A 12804-nucleotide genomic window follows, 5' to 3' on the forward strand; every position below is an offset into this window, starting at 1 on the left:
ATTTATCGTACAAAAAAATCCTTAAAAATGAGATAAAGCCACAACAGAACTGTGTTTCAGAAATAAAACTGAGCAGTGTGCAAAACAAAATGAAAGATTAAGGGAAGCCTGGATAAACATACAGTGGTTTTTTTAAAAAATAGAAATTTAAAGGTCATTACTGTCTCCGTGAATTATAACGGAAAAGTTAGAGGAACCAGCTAAACACCCAAGCAAAAGCAATTTCCGTCTCTGTGACTGTGATTGTACATTTTCCATTATTTTGGGGAAAGAATTCAAGCCAGACCAGTAATTGGTTGCTATTTACATAAGTGTTGATGTGGAAACATACAAATATTTCCCATACTACCTCCTTTCATGCATTTATGTCTTGGCTCCCTGAAGTACGGGTTTCTGTCATATTCAATATTTGTTTTTTGTTCTATTTTTTTCTTAGCTATTGTTTTAAAAATGTATAGTGGGCTTCTACCGTATTTTTCGCTCTATAAGACGCACCAGACCACAAGACGCACCTAGATTTTGGAGGAGGAAAACAAGAAAAAAAAAATATTCTGAATCTCAGAAGCCAGAACAGCAAGAGGGATCGCTATGCAGTGAAAGCAGCTGTTCTGGCTTCTGGGATAGCTGCGCAGCCTGCATTTGCTCCATAAGACGCACACACATTTCCCCTTACTTTTTAGGAGGGAAAAAGTGAGTCTTATAGAGCAAAAAATACGGTATATAAAACAAATTCCCATGTACTTTTATTAGAATCATAGAGTTGGAAGGGACCTTGAGTGTAATCTAGTCCAACCTCTGCAATGCAGGACTATGCAACTGTCCCTTATGGCAATCAAATCTGTAACCTTGGTGGTATCAGCACCACGTTCTAGCCAACTGAGCAGTCTTAATTTCTTCAGTACTTGCTGGTCCAACATGTTGGAGTTGCTCAGGCTGAAATCTAATATACTCATAAACTAGGCTGACAGCCTTCAAAGAATGTATTTCTAATAATAGGCAAGGCCAATGTGGTGCATTCCAGATGTTTTGCACTGCAACTCCATGAGCCCCATTTGGCTTTGTCAGGAACACTGGGAATTGTACTCCAAAACAACTAGAGGGCACCATGCTTGCTACCCGTGTGTGTGTGTGTGTGTGTGTGTGTGTGTGTGTGAGAGAGAGAGAGAGAGAGAGAGAGAGAGAGAGAGTTTTACAAGTTTAAATGAGTTCTCACCCCTTTCTAGGATTGGTTGAATTTCCTCACTTCCATTTTGTGAGTTCTGTTGATTTGTTGGAGGTTTCAACGCTTCCTGTCTTCGGATGGTTCATAGAAAATTCCTCTGTTCACGGCCTTAGTGTGTTCACAGTTCAATTTGCAGGTTTTTCCACGTGTTGTTTATCTTTCCCCTTTCAGATAAGCCACATGCACAAACCATTGTGCGCAGTAAAGTATCCAACATTTTGCTGTTCTCGATCACATCATCGTTCCTTTAATAGAAGCTTCTGTTTCTTCGCTAGTACTCATCTAGTTCCCCACTGACTTACTTATCACCATTGCCATATCTTAGCAAGCATTGAAACATTGCACATTTTTTTCCACTTTGGGGCATACAATTGCACTTCCTTTACAGGTTCTCTTTCAATTGATTGATTTGCAGGTATTCCTCTAGGTTGTTGCCTTTTCATGGACCGTTTCCTTGGTGATGTCAGGTGACGATAGCAGCCCTCCACGTAGTGCCAGGATGCTGGGCATAACTTGCCATTCTAATTTCCTATAATGCTGATGTAGCATTTTCTTCAACTGTTTCGGCAAATAAAATGGCAGCTGGACTTAGCTCACCAGCAGCACTTGGAGCATGAGGCCATGTCTAGAGTGGTGAAACCTTAGCAGATTCCCAAATCTGCCAGGTGCTGTTGACCCCAGCCATTATCTAGATGACATTTAGGTCTGCTTAATACATCATGTTGTAGAAATGGGATTTTGAAGCTTGTGCTTAGTGCATTTTTGTCTTTATAGCCAAACTGATAGGATTTTGCAATGGTTGCAGATGGTTCAGAACTACTACATTTTTCTAGTGTATTATTTGCATGTTGCAATTGTTTTATTGGCTCCTTGTTAGGCAAATTATTGATTGTTAAATGGCTGTTTTACTTGCCATAATTTTCTCTCCTCACAGTTAATGGTTGTTCTCTCCTAACATTACTTCCTTATTGTTCCTTCAACGAGAAACAAGAGAGGTATGTGTATGGAGAGAGAGAACAGGTTTTATAATAAATTCTCATACTCACTACTAACCCACTGATATCTCCAGCTCACCCTGCAGAATTATTACATTGATGGAAATGCCCAAGAGCAAATAAATGAAGGTCCTGGAACTGGAAATTGAAAATATATAGGATTGCACAGTTAATTTTTAATATGATAAATACATTAGAACATATTAAGGATGAAAATAACTGTCTACTCAAGTTTTTGTTACAAAATATTTTTCTATAAATAAAAACTGGAAATATTAAAATAACTGCTGGGGGAGGTGATGCTAAAAAGTAACCTAGGAGATGGGCAAGAAGGTAGGGTAGAAAAAATGAAAACAAGAGGAAAATGGGAAAATTTGGACCCTTCACTATTGGCTAAACTCTGCCCTTGACCTTAAATTCAGGGTTCAGATCTTAGCAGATAGTCACTAACATATTTTGAACTTGGTTTCTCAGCCTTTTATTACATAGATATGGTAATTTCTGCCTTTGAGGGGAGCTATGAACTGAACTGAGCCACTGTGTCTAATGGGAAATATTATTTTGGTACTCTAACCACACAATTAACTGGATTTTAGAGTTTACACATACCTGGAATTCAGCTGCAAATTCCACTTATGATCCACACATTTTGTGATGATCTTTGATCCATGTTGCACAGGAGTAATGAGTAGTTGGAAAATGATGCAATGCATTGGTGTGGCACAGGACAAGGAATCCACTATGGGGCAACCTGCTTGCATGTCAGGGCAACCTTCAGAGATCTGCTTGGCATTTAGATCTGTTGTGCTCCTGTGGACTCCACTAGCAGCCTGAGTATGTGGCTGAGGCTAAGGATGTAAAACCACAGCCTTAGAATCCCTTATGAGCCTTCTCCCTAAGTAGGCTATGGAGCCTGCCAAATATTTTCCTGCCAAACTTAATATAGCTGCAACCAATTCAGCCAGCTAGATGTTGTCTGGCTGTAAGAGGTAGACTCAATCTGCCTGAATGCTGGTGACAGATCGCCATCACATCCAGGAAGCATTATACAACTGTATTCACTTTCTGCCTGGCTTCATCTACCTTAGCTGGGTCAATTGCCCATACCCATTCTCTCCATTCCAGAAGACTAGACCACCAGACACTCATCTCTAGAAAAGGTTTCAATAGGTGATCTAGGCTTGACAGCACTTTGCTTTGAGGTTTAGACCTCTCCCAGATTGTCCTTGCCTCGTTTCTGAGTGAGTGGCACCCCCCAGCAGATAGCAGAAAAGAATGGGACCCATGCTCATTAGGGATTAAACCAAAACTTTGAGAGATACCTACAAAGAACCCTGGAGAACTGCCTAAACATATAATATAAAGGCACAGGTAGATGGTCCATGTAGGCCTCCAGGTCTTTTAAGGGACAAGACGTTTCCGTGCGCTGCTCTGGTTCGCCAGAAGCGGCTTAGTCACGCTCCCTCGGCCAGTAAAGCGAGATGAGTGCCGCGACCCCAGAGTCGTCCGTGACTGGACCTAATGGTCAGGGGTCCCTTTACCTTTAGATGGTCCATGTAGGCCTCCAGGTCTTTTAAGGGACAAGACTGCCACACTGGCTCCACCCTGGGGCATACCTCTTCCTTGCTTGTCTGTCTTTGAGCACTTGATGCACAAGGATATTCCTACCTAGATGGCTATATCCCACCCATCAATTCTGTCAGTTTTAATAAACCAAGTTTTCTGCTCAATTTTACAGATCCCACTCTCACCCCCAAGATGTAATGTGTGAGCTCTGTCAATCTTGATCCTCCTCTATAGCCTACTATTGGATATGCATAACTATTGGCAGTTATATATGCTCTTAATGGACAGCCAACCTTTCCTAGCAAACCAAAGCCAATTTGCACAACCGATTGGACACATTAAGCACATAGGATTAGCGGATATGTTCAAAGACCTGCATATGGTTTCATTTACCATGTACTCGGCTCACAACGTGGCCCTGATTTTGTGTACCAGTGCGGTGAAGAGGAAAGTGTTTTTCAGAACATTGCTTTCCTAGCATAGCTTATGGTTAGAGTTGATGGGAATTATAGTTCAACAACTTCTGGGGGACTTCAGGTTCTCCACTCGTGGAGCAATGTAATTCAGAAAACAAGATTGACTTGTCTGTGTGTATTACAGTTTACTTAATTGCAGCCATACAGTAAAATCACAGCCTTGTATGTTAGAAGGAGATAGCCTGGTCTCTGCTGAGGTAATTATAGTGCATTCCCTCGCAGGGTGTTTTTTGGAAGTGACTGCACAGGAAATCCACCACTTATCCGTTACGTAAACACAATCTAGCTCTGCTGTATCTGACTTCTTGGGGCTCTGCAAACAGTAAAATTGTTAACCCATCGCTTGACCTGTACATTTATCTTTTCTTTCCAGACTATGCTGGGCCATGGATGACTAATCCAAGAAATATGGAATGCAAACAGAAAGAGCTAGGGGCAGTGTAAGATGCACAGACATTTCTTAGTAGATAGTGATTGCATAGTAGAGTTTCCCTTGCAAAGCAAAGGACGAAATACTTCCCATAAAACTCTTTTATGAAGTTCTTAATGTGGGAAAGTTTATTGTTTCCTTTAAGTAGGATGCAAAATGTCCAGGATGGCTTTGTTTTGTTTTAATCCAATTAAATGTGGTGAAGTCTCTAGTCTGGTGCATCCTGCAAACATGGCTAGGGCTTGAAGTACTCACATAACTTTCTTGCAGGCTTTGCTTACTATAGGAAAGCAATTCATCTCTCCCCTTCTGTGGCAATGCGGTAAAGGGGCAGGGCTGGCACCAGCTGTTGACATGGTGAGGTGCCTGCTGGAACGAGGAAGGAGAGTTAGGTGAACTGTAGTAAGCCTTGCAAAGAAATCCACAACAGTTACCAGCATGCACAATTATATGCTAGCCTTGTAGGAAGGTGGTCCACCATATATACGCCAACATTCCTTGGATGAAAATAGGGACTCCCCCCAACTGACCCTCCTTGCCCCCCTTTTTTGTTCCCCCTTCCCCTCTCCACAGAGCTTTTCCTATTAGAAGATGGGCGAGTGCCACCAACACTTCACCAACGGGCCACAGCACACACATTCCCCACTGTCCTGAGAAAACCCCTTAATCCCGATGCTATGCTATGCTGCGCTGCACTATGCTGTGCTATGCTATGGTAGATTTACAAAAAGAAAAACAGACACCAATAAATAAAGGGGCAAGATTAGGTACGAACAGACACACAAAGCTTTATCTTAAACAAGCAAGCAAGCAAACAAACAGACAGACAGACAGACAGACAGACAGACAGACAGACCCCTTGTGCTCTGCTCCCCTTTTCTTCCTACCCAGAACAGCCCTGTTCTCTGCCTGCCCTTCAGAGCTGGTGTATTACACGGAGCTGGGCCATGGCGGTGGCATTCTCTCCTCCTCCTCGCCCTCTCTCCAGCAGCTGCAATGAGCTGCCCAAGGGAGGAGGCCAGCAGCAGTGGCCATGGAAAGGCAATGGGATGCTCCCTTTGCAGCCACAGCCATTGTTGCTGTCAGTCAGGACAAGCACCGACTCATCCTCCTCCCTGAGCTGGCAAGGGAAATAGGGACATCCCGGGATAAAATCAGAAGCCGGGACGGCTTTTGTAATTACTGGACTGACCCTGGGAAATTGGGACACTTGGAGGGTATGCCACCACCAATTGGCAGGAACAGTGCTTGGCACAACTGTGACACATTTCTCGGTCAGTTGCAAAGGTCCATGCTGTCCCCACACCCCTGAATACTTGCCATATATGCCCCATTTTGAAAGAAGGCCGGGGGGATTGGGGAGTGAGTAAGTACCCGGCCTAGCTCTACTGAAGCTCCTTCTGCTTGTCTGTTTCCTAAGGAAAGAGGCAGGTTAGAGGAAAAGCTGCCACAGTAGCCATCATGTGGCCTGAGGGAGACCCACTAGGGATGCTTTCCCTGGAGATTCCCCAAACCCACAAGCCAGCATTGTGATGGGGAGATGTGCAGCTTCTCAACTTTCTCATCTCTCTGTTCATTGCTCACAAAATGGAAAAAAGGGATGCACAAGCTGCTTGTGCACCTGTTTGTTGTGTGTGCGTGTGTGCGCTTCCTGCAAAGTTACTTACCAAAAGACTGTTGAATGGAAAATCATTTTGTCTTTAATACACACTTATTATAATTTAGTAGCAACGCATATACAAAAGCAAATTTGAGCTTCAAGACCCCCCCCCCCCGCCTTCAGTTTTGCTTGCACGCTTCACTCTTCTGCTGCCTGTGCATTGAGAAAAAGCTTACTTTGGGGGGTAGGATACAGGGTTGCTCTTTAGAACGAATTCCTCTCCTTTTCCCTCAAGAATTTGTAATGTGACAAAGATGTAGCAAGACAGGCAGCTTCTTTTTCTGCAGGGTATAAAGGGGATTAAGCTTCAAATTTCTGCTGGGCTTCATGGCGGTTGTGGTTCAGTCTGGCAGGAAAAGATGCTCACAACATCAGTATGCTGGTGGCGCCTTCTTCAGTTTACAGTCATAGGGGAAGGAAAAGACACCTGGTGGTCCTCTCCCATCTTTGAAGAAGGCTCTGTCTGCTCCTCCACCTGGCCTCCGAGGAAACGGAGTCCTTTGCATGCTTCTAGAGGGTTTATGAAAAGTAAAACAGAACACTTCATTGGTTGGGGGCAAGCGAGGGCTACTCCTACCTCCCCAGGGCTTCTATAAGCACATAAATACTTTGATTTTTAATTTTTAGATCTATTTCTGATTATTGTCTATTGGTGTCTGAAAGATGGCTGAAATATAGATTCAGTAAAGGTAAAGGACCCCTGGACGATTACGTCCAGTCAAAGGCGACTATGGGGTTGTGGCGCTCATCTCGCTTTCAGGCCACAGCTTTACGGATCTTGTGGCCAGCATGACTAAACCACTTCTGGCACAATAGTACACCGTGACAGAAAACAGTGCACATGGAAATGTTGTTTATCTTTCCGCCATAGCAGTGCCTATTTATCTACTTGCACTGGTGTGCTTTCAAACTGCTAGGTTGGCAGGAGCTGGGACACAGCAACAGGAGCTCACTCCGTCACGGGGATTCGAACCTTCAACCTTCTGATCAGCAAGTCCAAGGGGCTCAGTGGTTTCGACCACAGCACCACCTGCATCCCATTTCAGCAAGTAGTTTTGCTTGAGCTAGGGAACTTCTCCTATCCTATCTTTCCCTATCTTCATGTGCCCCATCTCCCCAAAATCTGCTTTGGGGGAGTAGGGGGAACTCCAGAGCAGTTTTGGGTATTGGGGAAGACGCAGAGGGAAAGTTCTATTGCATAAGTGGAAGCCCTTGCATAAATGGGACAACTTCATTGGATAAAACCATCAGACTCATCGTGCTGTTTGTGGAATGGTTTATGTTGGACCATTATTGATTACATTACGTCTTAGCTTTATCATGTACAGTGGTACCTTGGTACTAGAACGGCTTGGCTCCCGAACAAATCGGCTCCCGAATGCCACAAACCTGGAAGTGAGTTTTCCAGTTTGCAGACCTTTTTCAGAAGCTAAATGTCCGTGACTTCCGATTGAGTGCAGGAAGCTCCTGCAGCCAATTAGAGGCCGCACCTTGGTTTTCGAACGGTTTTGGGAGTCCAACAGACTCCTGGAATAGATTAAATTCGAGAATCACTTTATGACATTTAGCACATCTTTATATCTCAGTCTTCTGTCATTTCAAATTATTTTAAAATACAAATTAAATCTATGTATAAAAACCATTTTGATTAGCAGTCATTAAATCCTTGATCAGCATCTGCGTGTGCCTTCATCACTGCATTTTTGCAGCTTAAGTATAGCCTCATGTTTTGTGTCTGGATGTCACATGGTTAAGTATGTATTTTTCTGGCACAGCATATCTCAGGGCTAAGGAGCAAACACAGATAAATTAGTGTCATTTTGCCTGTCATTTTTCATGTTAGGTTTGCTGATTTTTTAGTATGCCGTTTTCTGTGATGCAATCAATTTGAAGCATAAGCACTTTGGAAAGATTTTAATCTTAGGCAAGCAAATTTTTAAAAAACCCACCCACCTTAGCAAGTGTCAATAATTTTGACAAAAAATAAATTTCTTAGTACTTGCAAAGATGCTTCACGGTTCACAAATGCCAAACTGCTGTAACCATGTCAGAGTGCCAGAATCAGAACTGCTGGCCCAACCATTAGGTAGAGTGGGGCAGCTGCCTAGTGCAGCTGGGTTTGGTTGTCATGAATGGGAAGCAAAGGGTTGTCTATTATTGTTGTTACTGTTATTGCTACTCTTATATTTTTGTGAAGCAGTTATTAGAGTTTCTGTCCTGCCTTGAGATTGGGACAGAATTTGCTCTCGCGCCTTACGCAGCAGAATGTATTGGATCAGTCCTGATTATATAAAGGTACTTAAAATATTTACCACATGCTCGTATGCTTTGGTAATTTATCCATTTGGAGTCTATGTGAACTGCAGTCTTGCCTTCTGTAAAATAATTCATGGTGCTGCCTCCCTTTTAATTCATATAATCCAGGCACATCCAACAGGTAGATCGTGATCTACCGATAGATCACTGGACATCTGTGGTAGATCACCGATAGATTACTGGCTCCCCTCAAAGAAGCCCAACAACTTTGGCTCTAAAAAAAAGCTCAACCTTTTTTCCCTGCACTTCCAGGTTTTAACTCTGTGAGTAGATCGCAGTCTCTTGGGAGTTGGCCACCCCTGTTGCATTAGGGTAGAGAAGGGAGGTTTTTAGCATATTTAAAGCCAGCTGCTGCTGTGATTTGTAATAGGGCTTATTACAAATGATTTTGACATCTTAAAAAAAAATGAAACCATTCAGTTTTCTTCTTTAAAAAAATGTTAAAGCCCTGTATAAGTACTTACTTTCAGGCTGGTTAGTACATATTTGATCCTTGTAGTCTTAGTTCAAATGCACAATCTCTCCTTTTAGCCTGAGATTATTATTTTTTTTGTTATTTATAGTAGCTTTTATTTGAGAATGAGAAAAACACCCACTTCTTATTTTTTCTTCAAGAAGCACATATCTCCTTCCAGATGCCTGTATCTCTTTTGAGACAAAAGGGTATGTTAAGTTCCATCTATAAACAGAATCTGCTAATTAAGAGTTATTACTTAGGAGATTGGTACAGACCTTTCAGAATTAGATGTGTGTTCCTCTCAGATATCCATTAGCCACTAATAAGATAATGCAGATGGACCATTCAGTTTCCTGTTTCCTTCTATTGTACCTTTTGAGCCATATATGGACCAATGGGATGGGCTGAACAATAACTGGATGTCCTTCTGCTCCCTTAACAGCCCTCAAAGAATGTTTGTTATTAGATTGCTCTTTCTGTTTAGTTTCATTGAGCTATGCTAATAAAGGAAACATAACACTCTGAAGGACAATATCCAACCCCCGTTCCTTTTTTTACCCTTTCTCACCATAATTAGCTTATCCAGTTACTTCATTTTGAACAATAAAAACAGTATGCAATCTCCCAGAATCAAATATGATTTGTGGAGAAACTAATAACACAATTTCTTCATCACATGGAACATTAAATACAACATAAATATTGTTTGGTTTATTGTTTATCCACAAAAGGCACATCTGTTTCAATAAAGTTGATTGTGAACTATCATAACCATGGTTGTTGGGGATAAATTGTGGCCACTGGAGAAAAAGTGATAAGCTCTACACCCAGAATGGGGAAGCTTTTTTACCTTCAGGATCTGTCTTGTGGACCAAATTTGACAGGAGAGCAGGGGCACCCATTTGTCAAAATCCCTTGCACTCTATTCTCTGAAGCTTAAAAGGGAAGCAGGAGGAGACTTGCAAAACCTTTCCCAAGTCTTCCTGCGTTTCCCTTTTAAGTCTTCAAGTTTGGGGACTTAAGGTGGAGGGTGGACGGACTGTCAAGGCATTGCGAGTCTCCCCCCATTCCCTTTGAGTCTTCAATCTTGAAGACTTAAAAGGGATGTGGGAGGAGACTTGCAAAGCCTTTTCTGAGTCTCCCTACGCTTCTCTTTTAAAACTTAAAAGGGACTTAAAGGAGGAGGGGGAAGACTTGCTCCCGCTCTCCCATCTGAGCAAGCAGCACTGGAGGCGCCTTAAAGCATTTCCAAAAGCCTCTTTGAAGTGATTCTCTTCCATGTGAGCTGCTTCAAATAGCACTTTTGCACAGGGATGGAGATGATGAATGGATTAAATCCTGCTGCCTTGGCTGTGTGGTCTTATTCCCTACTGGGAACAGGATCACACAGCCAATCCAAGATTAAACACTGCCCTCTTGTCCATCAGCTGACATCTCCAGTGCCGTCAGCTGATGGGCCAGTTTGGGGAAAATGGCCCTCTGGTGGGCCCAGGTTGGTCCATGGGTCAGAGGTTCCCCATCTCTGCTCTACATTATCTTTCTTTCATGGTATCTGAAGAGGTGTGCATGCACACAAAAGCTCATACCAGTAACAAACTTAGTTGGTCTCTAAGGTGGAAGGAATTTTTGAATATTGTCTTTCTAGTTAGGGCTTCTTACTCGTGTGAGAACAGTCCTGCAAGGGGTGGCTCATTACCATTCTCCTATTTATAGCCTTCTGTGTCTTTGAGTGCAAAGATCTGAAATGTAGAGACTATTTTTGAATACCAGGTAGCAAGGGCAATAGTCCAGTTAACCCACAGGATACCAACTAGGAATGCAATGTCTTCTGCAGTAACTGACTTACGCCAGTTGACACAGCACCAACCTTCTGCAGAAGCCCAGGCTGTATTCAAGTCTCATTTTCCTCACAGACTCCATACCCTCTTTTCCTTTCACTGTCTGTACTTACTTTCCATTGAATCAGCCTCTTGCAGTGAGACACTGCATCGGAGAGAATGGGAATGAGGGAAGAGATTACCAGCTTCAGAACACAGTAGAAATATTTACCAGGTGAAATAGTGTATTGTATGCCCTTTGTCTATGTTTCCCTAGTTTTATGGAAATACTGAAGAATAGTACTAATATTTTGCTGCTTTCTTGTTGGCGAAAAATATATACAAGTCACTAGTGTCGTCGTCCCCCCTTTTGCTTTTGGGTTTTTATTTCGTTGTTGTTTCTCCGTTACTACACTTTTTTATAAATTATGCATAAAATCTCCTGGAAAATAACATTACATTCAGAACCATCTTTGGTGCAGTGGTGTGGAAAAGAACAGCTCATTTGCTGCTGCTCAAGGAGTTTATTAATTTAATTTATAGTCATTTGCTGCCATCTATGCTGCTCGTCTTTATTTTCAGAGGTATCTGTGTAGGCACGGTATCATTTAAATTTAGCCCACATCCACCTACAATTCCCCAGAATTGGAATCTGTAACTCCCCAGGATCATAGCAATACTGATGGAAGGGAACATTAGGCCGTTCCCCTTGCTCCAGAGAAGTGGGCTGTATACTTAACTTTATGGCAGACACTTAGCCATGCCTGTCATTTTAAACCTCCAGAGAAATAGACCTCACAGCTTCCATGAGTAATTTATGATCTTGAGCAATTGTTCTTACGCCGCTATTACAATCCTTGTAAAAAGCCCCATTTAATTCAATATAATGTTCTTTGGCGGAAGTGTGCTTACAACTGTAGGAAGTTTATTCAGTTACGCAATCCACTTTTTATGTCCCCAAAGAGTAATCATCGCCTCTTGACCTAAATGAGATGTCACTTGCGACTTTGTCTTTTGACAGTGCTGAAGTAAGTCTAGTCCGAAACAACCCTTGAGAAGAACAAATAGAGCATCATGCCAAACTGGACCAAAAAGCAGCAGATGTTAATAAGTAACCCAGGATCTATTAGTCATCAGAGTCTAGCAAGGTTGTAAAAGTGCTTGGATCTGGTTATAATAGGTTGGATGAGGGCCAATAAGCTTAAACCAATTTCACTAACGTGAAGGTCCAATAGGTAGGATGGATGTCTGGTTGAGGGAGATGGTGTGGAGGAGTATAGAGAGAGGAGCTGTTCAGTCTTTCCCATAACTTGGGGCCAGTCAGGTCTGTGTCCCAAGGTTTCTGCATCATTATGGCATTCTGGATACTTTACTGTTCCAGCCCAAACACAATGATTCATGTCTTCAGAGATGCAAGTCGTCTTAAAACTGATCTGGTTTACCCCTTTTTTTTAATACCTTGCAGAGCAGGCTGAAGAATCGACTTGTTGGGTGGAGCAAGCCTCTTTTGAAATTTGAACCACTCAGACTCTGGAGATACTGGTGTCACCAGGTGAGAGGGGGAGACATTTGCTACTTAATTACTTCTTAAAAATATATAATTGGTTTTTCAATGATATGCATACTGTGCAAAGTCACAAAATTGAAACTTAATATAACAAGACATACAGAAACGAACAACCCTCTCCTTTATGCCAGAACCCTGGTAAGTAATCTTATGTATAGTCACAGTTGCCTCTTTCATTCTCCCTTCCTTACTTATCACAGAATGAAATGATGTGTTAATTCTGAATTGAAGAGGTAGGCCTCTTCATTCTGCACCTAGAAAACAGAGCTACAAGTTATTCTGCGAATGTTGCACTCCA

General features: G+C 42.3%; 1 protein-coding gene across 10 annotated transcripts in view; it reads left to right on the forward strand.

The window, feature by feature from the left end:
- The window catches only part of RARB (retinoic acid receptor beta), a 343315-nt gene that overhangs the window by 112338 nt on the left and 218173 nt on the right, over positions 1–12804 (forward strand). For 5 of the 10 annotated variants that reach the window (XM_083705963.1, XM_083705964.1, XM_083705969.1 and 2 more), the window contains one exon: positions 12405–12491. The gene's annotated coding sequence lies outside the window, so the exon portion shown is untranslated. The remainder of the gene's footprint in view (positions 1–12404; positions 12492–12804) is intronic. The other 5 variants (XM_083705968.1, XM_083705960.1, XM_083705965.1 and 2 more) reach the window with 1 other exon arrangement.

The sequence above is a fragment of the Podarcis gaigeae genome, assembly GCF_964106915.1.
Source record: "Podarcis gaigeae genome assembly, chromosome: 12".
Classification (NCBI taxonomy): domain Eukaryota; kingdom Metazoa; phylum Chordata; class Lepidosauria; order Squamata; family Lacertidae; genus Podarcis; species Podarcis gaigeae.